The 6,244-nt window shown below is 35.1% G+C and overlaps 1 non-coding gene across 1 annotated transcript; it reads right to left on the bottom strand.

The window, feature by feature from the left end:
- Positions 1-3,191: 3,191 nt before the first annotated feature.
- On the bottom strand, positions 3,192-3,263 carry TRNAV-CAC (transfer RNA valine (anticodon CAC)). Its single transcript has one exon. It is a non-coding gene; the product is annotated as a tRNA-Val (tRNA).
- Between the last annotated feature and the right edge of the window lie 2,981 nt (positions 3,264-6,244).

Consider the following 6,244-nt stretch of genomic DNA (forward strand, 5'->3'; position numbering starts at 1 on the left):
TAGTCGATGCTGGACACCAAAATCACTAATTCCATAGCTTTACATCCCCAAACTAATGGCCAAATAGAGGTCGTCAACAAGATGATCGTACACATTTTGCACATGTATAACTCGAAGCATCCGCATACATGGAATGAGAGCCTCCCCTATGTCCATCACACCTAGAGAGCCCAACAGGCCACAACCCTTTTAAGGTGAGCTTGGGATTCCAATGACTACATCCCATTGATGTGGCCATACCATTTGCAACTACTCAGGTAGATTCAGCTCATGTCTAGTCCAAAGCCGATAAGGAAAATAACTTCATTGAGCACATCCAACACATCTGCGAGGAGGTCCATGACATTATGGAGAAATAAAATACCAAGTACGAGCAGCGACATGATCAACATCGGGTGCCACACAAGTTTTTAGTGGGCGACAAAGTCTAGTTGCATTTGCAGAAGGAACGCCTTACTGATGCCTGTCGTAAACTCAGACCACTCCGATATGGTCCTTACACCATTACCAAGGCTATGCGAGACAATGAATTTGAGCTCATCATTCCCCCATTCCTTGGCCTGCACCTAATATTCAATGTAGACCATCTTCGACCATACTTCCCAACATTGTTGGACACATCAAACATTGCAGAACAACTCACACCTACAGAGTTAAATCCAGACTGCATGGAACAAGCGAAAAATGATCAGATCATGGAAAAGTAGATCAAGAACACCTGAAAACAAAGGAACCAACTATATCGAGTTGTCAAAGCAGGCCAGTTCCTTCACCAGGGCAAGTGGCTCACTAAGGACCAAGTTTAGCACAAGTTTCCTCATCCCATGGATGAACTCAAAACAGTGGGGACCATTACTTCCTAAGGGAGGAGGAATGATCGAGGTGGATATTGGTGGCCACCCACCTATTCTATTTCAACCCACACCATTGTTTCTTTCAGTTTTTCAATTTCCTTATTTCTAGCACAATTTAATATTTTTGGTAGTTTTTTGGGTCTTGAACTTCCAAAGCCATTTTGAGGCCCTAAGCAATGTTTTTTGGGAAACCTTGGGCCAACATGTGGGTTTAACTGATGTTGGCCATTCAAAAGTTGTAGTCCTCAGCTATATCATTCTAACGATGTATTGTGCATGTCAAATGGAGATTGTATGCCAAAGTTACGACCTCGAGAAGTTGATATACCAATTTACCCAAACAGGGCCCATAGTTTGGCACTTCATCTCCTACAGTTAGGTTTTTGGATGGTTAGGGTTTTCCATTGTTTCTCAATAATAAATAGGCCTTCAACCCTCATTGTAACACATATTTCAAAGGCATGTAGCCGCCACATCTCTTCTCAAAGACAAGCTACCATCGTCTGAGCTAGTCTTATTTCCATTCTGTTTGTAAGCACATTTCAGTATTATATATTAAAGAAATGAAGTGTTATTTTTGTTGCATCTTTGTATTTATGGTTATATCTGTAATTTGTTACATTCCTATTTAAATCTGAATCCAAAGTTGTCCTTTGAATTCTTTTCATTAATGAGATAATGGATTAGAATTAAGGAAACGCCTAAGATGAATAATTCTTCGACACCCTTATCTTTGGCAATGAACAAATCTTGTAAGAGACTGTACATTTCAGCTTGGAAATTTGATCTTCTTCCTAGGCCCCAGGAGAAAATTGACTTCAGTTGTTCGATTAGGACTGTTTAAAATCCCTCCCCATCCTACCACCCTTGAGTTTCTTTTTGAAGCCCCATCAAAATATAGAATCCATTTTCTCTATTGCATCTTCCAAAATTCGATTTCCAATTGAGATAGTCGTAGCCTCTAGCCAGGGCATTGATGATTAGAGGAAGGAGGTCAACGAGATAAGGGAACCAAACAGAGGGAACTGGCCCATTCATCTTTAAAAGAATGTAGGGAAGCTTGTCTAGGAAGAGCGTTTATCACAGGGCAAAGGGAGAGCGCCTTTAGAGAAACCAACTTCGAATAGTAGGAGGAACATTTGAAAATCATAGAATTTCTAGATAGCCAATTTTGACAACAAATAAATTTAGGAATAGCAATCCAGAAAGATTTAAAAGAAGATTTGGGTTGAACGGAGCCAAAATAGTGTCTATGTAATGCAGAAATCTTTTTCTTGAACTCCACTAGGCCAAGAAGCTTTTGAAAAAATATGGCCAAGGGAAATTGACAAAACAAGCTTGGTGAAAAACACCCAAGAAAGAGTTGGGAGATAGATTCTTCCTAGGATTTACACAAAGGACATCTTGATTGGCCCTAAATACCTATTTCTTCAAATTTTCCACAATTAGAATCCTTCTATGAGAAAAAATAAAACAAAAAATACTAACTTTTGCAAGAGAATTTGGATCCCTCAATTTTCTTAGGATAGAGTCTTGGGGGATTCTTGATTGGAAGAGAAAATATGAATATCCTTCTTTCACTGAGTATGCAAAAGATTTCCATCTTATCTTATTACGGAGGAGCTAATTGATCGGAGCACTACGTGACAAATTTCTTTTCAATAATTATCCAAGAGGCTTAATGTTCTGATGAAGATTCCCCATATTCCAATGAACCCATAATCCTTCCCTATTCTAGTGAAAGATATGGGCTAGAGTTGTTGTTCCATTTATCTGCATATAGTCTCTTAATAGTTTCAGTTCCTCAAATTGAGCTAATGGCTCTTGATGCAAGATTGAGTCCTCCCATATTCTAATAACACTACTAAATAAAGGGTGGTTTTAAGACAATATTTGAGACAATTTTTGGGTAAATTGTCTTAACTTGAGACAAAAAAGAACTTGCGTATTGTCTTAAATATTGTCTTTAAGTGGGTATCTCAAAAATTATTGTCTTAAAATTTATTGTTGTCTTAAATATTATTGTCTTAAAAAATATTGTCTTAAAGATTATTGTGTTAAAAAATTGTCTCTATAAACACAATATATAACACAAGCGTTATTTTCTCTTAGGATACAATTTCATTTTTGTCTCTCTAGAGACAACACTGGGATTAGAGACAATATGTCTTTAATACTAGCTATTGTCTCACTAGAGAATAAAAATTTTAAAGATCACTTTTGTCTCTCTAGAGGCAAGATAAAACAATGAATCCAGAAATATCTCACCATTGAAATAAATCGATATAAAAAGCATTTAATTAAAAATAAACTACAAAATGGTTGATTAAATCATGTTAGCATACAGTGGAATTGAACCACCAACCTCCTGCTTGTGAGGCAGGTGCTCTTCCATTGAGCTAGTACACTTTAAAGAATTACATGAAGAGTTATGTCTTTTCTATCTTGATTTATTAGAATATAATTCCAATCTTAATTTCATTTGAAATTTCAAGTTTCCTACTAATTTCATAAATTTTCAGCATGTTTGGGATATAGTCCTCTATTGTGGCCCATTCATAAGAGAGTTCTTGACAAGCACCATTTATAAATAATTCAATGCTTCCATAGCTCAAGACTCTTGTTTACAAATATTTTGTTATTGGGTATTGTGAAAAACAAAGAAAGTGAAGGCAAAGATGAACTTTTTTAACAACTACCCAATTCCATAAAAAAGTTGTTCCACCTAAATTTCAGGAGTGTTTAAAACTAATATTCTATAAAAAAGTTGTTCCACCTAAATTTGAGGATTGTTTAAAATTGATATTCTAGCTTTGAAACAGAACATGTTAATTTGTTTGCAAACAATATATCACAAATTACTTCAAAATATCAAGGCAAAGATTTCATGTATAAACATTATGCCAGTACCATGCTAAATTTGTAAAAATAATATAATGATGTCTAAGACGATTCAATTATGAGTTTTGAAATCATATCCTTCAGAATTTATTATCACATTCCTCTACTGTCAAATAAATTTGCACTTCCTATCTTCTGCAATCAGGAATATTTTTAGTTATGACACAATGTTCGTTTGCTAAACTTAATCCTATCATAGCATGTATCCATATAGTTTGTTGAATCACATCTGTTCTTGAATATCGGAATACACAACAAAATGCATAGGCAGAAAGTAATTTACTTTGACCAGAACACGATGCAAGACTTATCTTTGTGCACTTGCATGCGACTGCCATCAAACTTGCACTCAATAGTAATTTCTTTCCCTTTCATCTAAAACATGGGACAAAATTATTAGAATCCCTAAAAATCAAATATATAGTGGAACAAAGTTAAAACAAAGAATTTATACATTTTAAGTTTTTAAAAACACAGTTTGTATTTGGGTAATAGAAAACAAACATTATTTACATAAACGATGCATACAAAAGGCCTTATTTCGAAGGGGAAGGTAGAAATCTCCATAGTAAGATTACTATTGGGAGTGACAACTAAAGGCATATTACGCTTTGATACCAACTTTCAAGTTATGCCTTTCCAAGAAATGGTCAAAAGATTAATTATCTTTGTAGAAGAAGGTGGGATGTTGTTTCTAGCAGAAGTCTTCAATTAGCAACTTCACATGACAACTTGTACAATGTGATTCCATTTTGAATGTGGATCACAAGGTGAGGATCAAAAGATAGCATTGCTAATCCACATAGACGTTAACAACTACCCTATGTAGTTCCATATATAGATAAACATATGCTTGAATTTGAGAGCAAATTTACATCCACGTAATCTACTTAGTTAAGAACTAGTTTCAAGGATGCTAGGATTGTCCACATTTGAAGTTTCATAGACTAATTGGTCTTGTACATGCTATCCAATCCAGTATTGGCATCCCCTCACTGAAATTGTAATGCACAACCATAGATGTAACAACACATTGTGTGTGTATTCAATATCTATGCCTTGGGAGATGGCATCTGTTTTTGGTCCCAAAGGCATGCCCCTAAGACTTATGGCAAATCACAACATATTGCTAAGTTGCTAACTATTTTCATCAGAGGAAGAATCTTTTTCCTTTCCAATTTATGTTATATCACTTTAATTGACTACACAATAAAGCTACTAGTAAATATTATACATGTACAACAGAATTGGTAAATATTATTATGTATCTCTACATGGAAATTACAGATACAAAACAATCCAGATGTCATAAGAGTATTAACAGATATAATCACACTAGCCTTAAACAAAAAATAGGAAATAATAGCATTATACAACAAAAAATATCTACAATATTGGCTAAATTAAGAAATAAAGGTTTATGTCTTACAAATTACAAAGTAGTGTCAATAGAATTCATTCGCTTAGAGTGCTGACACTTGAGCAGCTTGCCTACGACAAGATCCTGATGAAGCTTTGACAAGACAATATATTAACTCAAGCACAAAATATAATAATATTGTAATTAATATGATAACGAACAGCATGTCTTGTTTAAAATAGAAGCAAAACCTTTAAAAGGAGCCAGAGAAGGAAAAAATAATGAAAATGGTTAACATCCACCAGAACTTAAATGACTAAATGAAAGACATATTTATCATTTTTGATGGGTCAAAAGAAGTGCTGATAGGTATCATTCATATCGAATATCAATGGAAGATCCAAAACAAACCTAGCACAGATATCGAACAAAACGATTTTGTAGATGTAAGAAAACATTTTTTAAATCTACACAAGCAGCCATCATGTCTTGAGCATCAGGGTGAATCTCATCAATAATAGAATTTTCTCCCAATCCAATCCTAAGATTTAAAAATATGGATTTTGAATAAGAGATTGGTTGGAAAAGAAGATATTAATACAAAAATAATGGCATGACCTGATGAAATAAACACCATCTCTACCTCCTAATTCATAAAGAGTAAAATGCAGTTAACTATTACATAAGCCAGGTCTGTTCTAGAGAGATTGGGGATGGAGGATTGGGTATCCCTTCTACATCTGCGTGACAAAGGATATTTCATCTTTGTGGTATGCCTAGACACCCCACTAACATTTCCCCTCACTTGGACAAAAAATGGATGGCCAAGGATCCTATGGTTTGCTGGTTGACAAGGTACCTGTCCACCTGAAAATAATACTCTTATAACCACAAAGTTTGGAGATAGATTTTACTCCTACAAGGGTAGATTGTCAAGAGATTAGGGATGACTTTTGCTTGTGCTTTGTGTCACAAGGATGAAATGGAAGTTGCAAAAATATTTAGTTTGGACGTGGTATCGGGTTGAATTCAATTTCTTCAGCCCTACCGTGCACTACAAGAAAAAGGGTCATTAGTGAGGGTCATGCCTGTGACGAACCTTTCAAGGTCCGTCACCAATGTCGCATAT

Source organism: Pinus tabuliformis, chromosome X, assembly GCF_031772625.1.
Source record: "Pinus tabuliformis cultivar Carrire ecotype Pingquan chromosome X, CPIR1, whole genome shotgun sequence".
NCBI lineage: Eukaryota > Viridiplantae > Streptophyta > Pinopsida > Pinales > Pinaceae > Pinus > Pinus tabuliformis.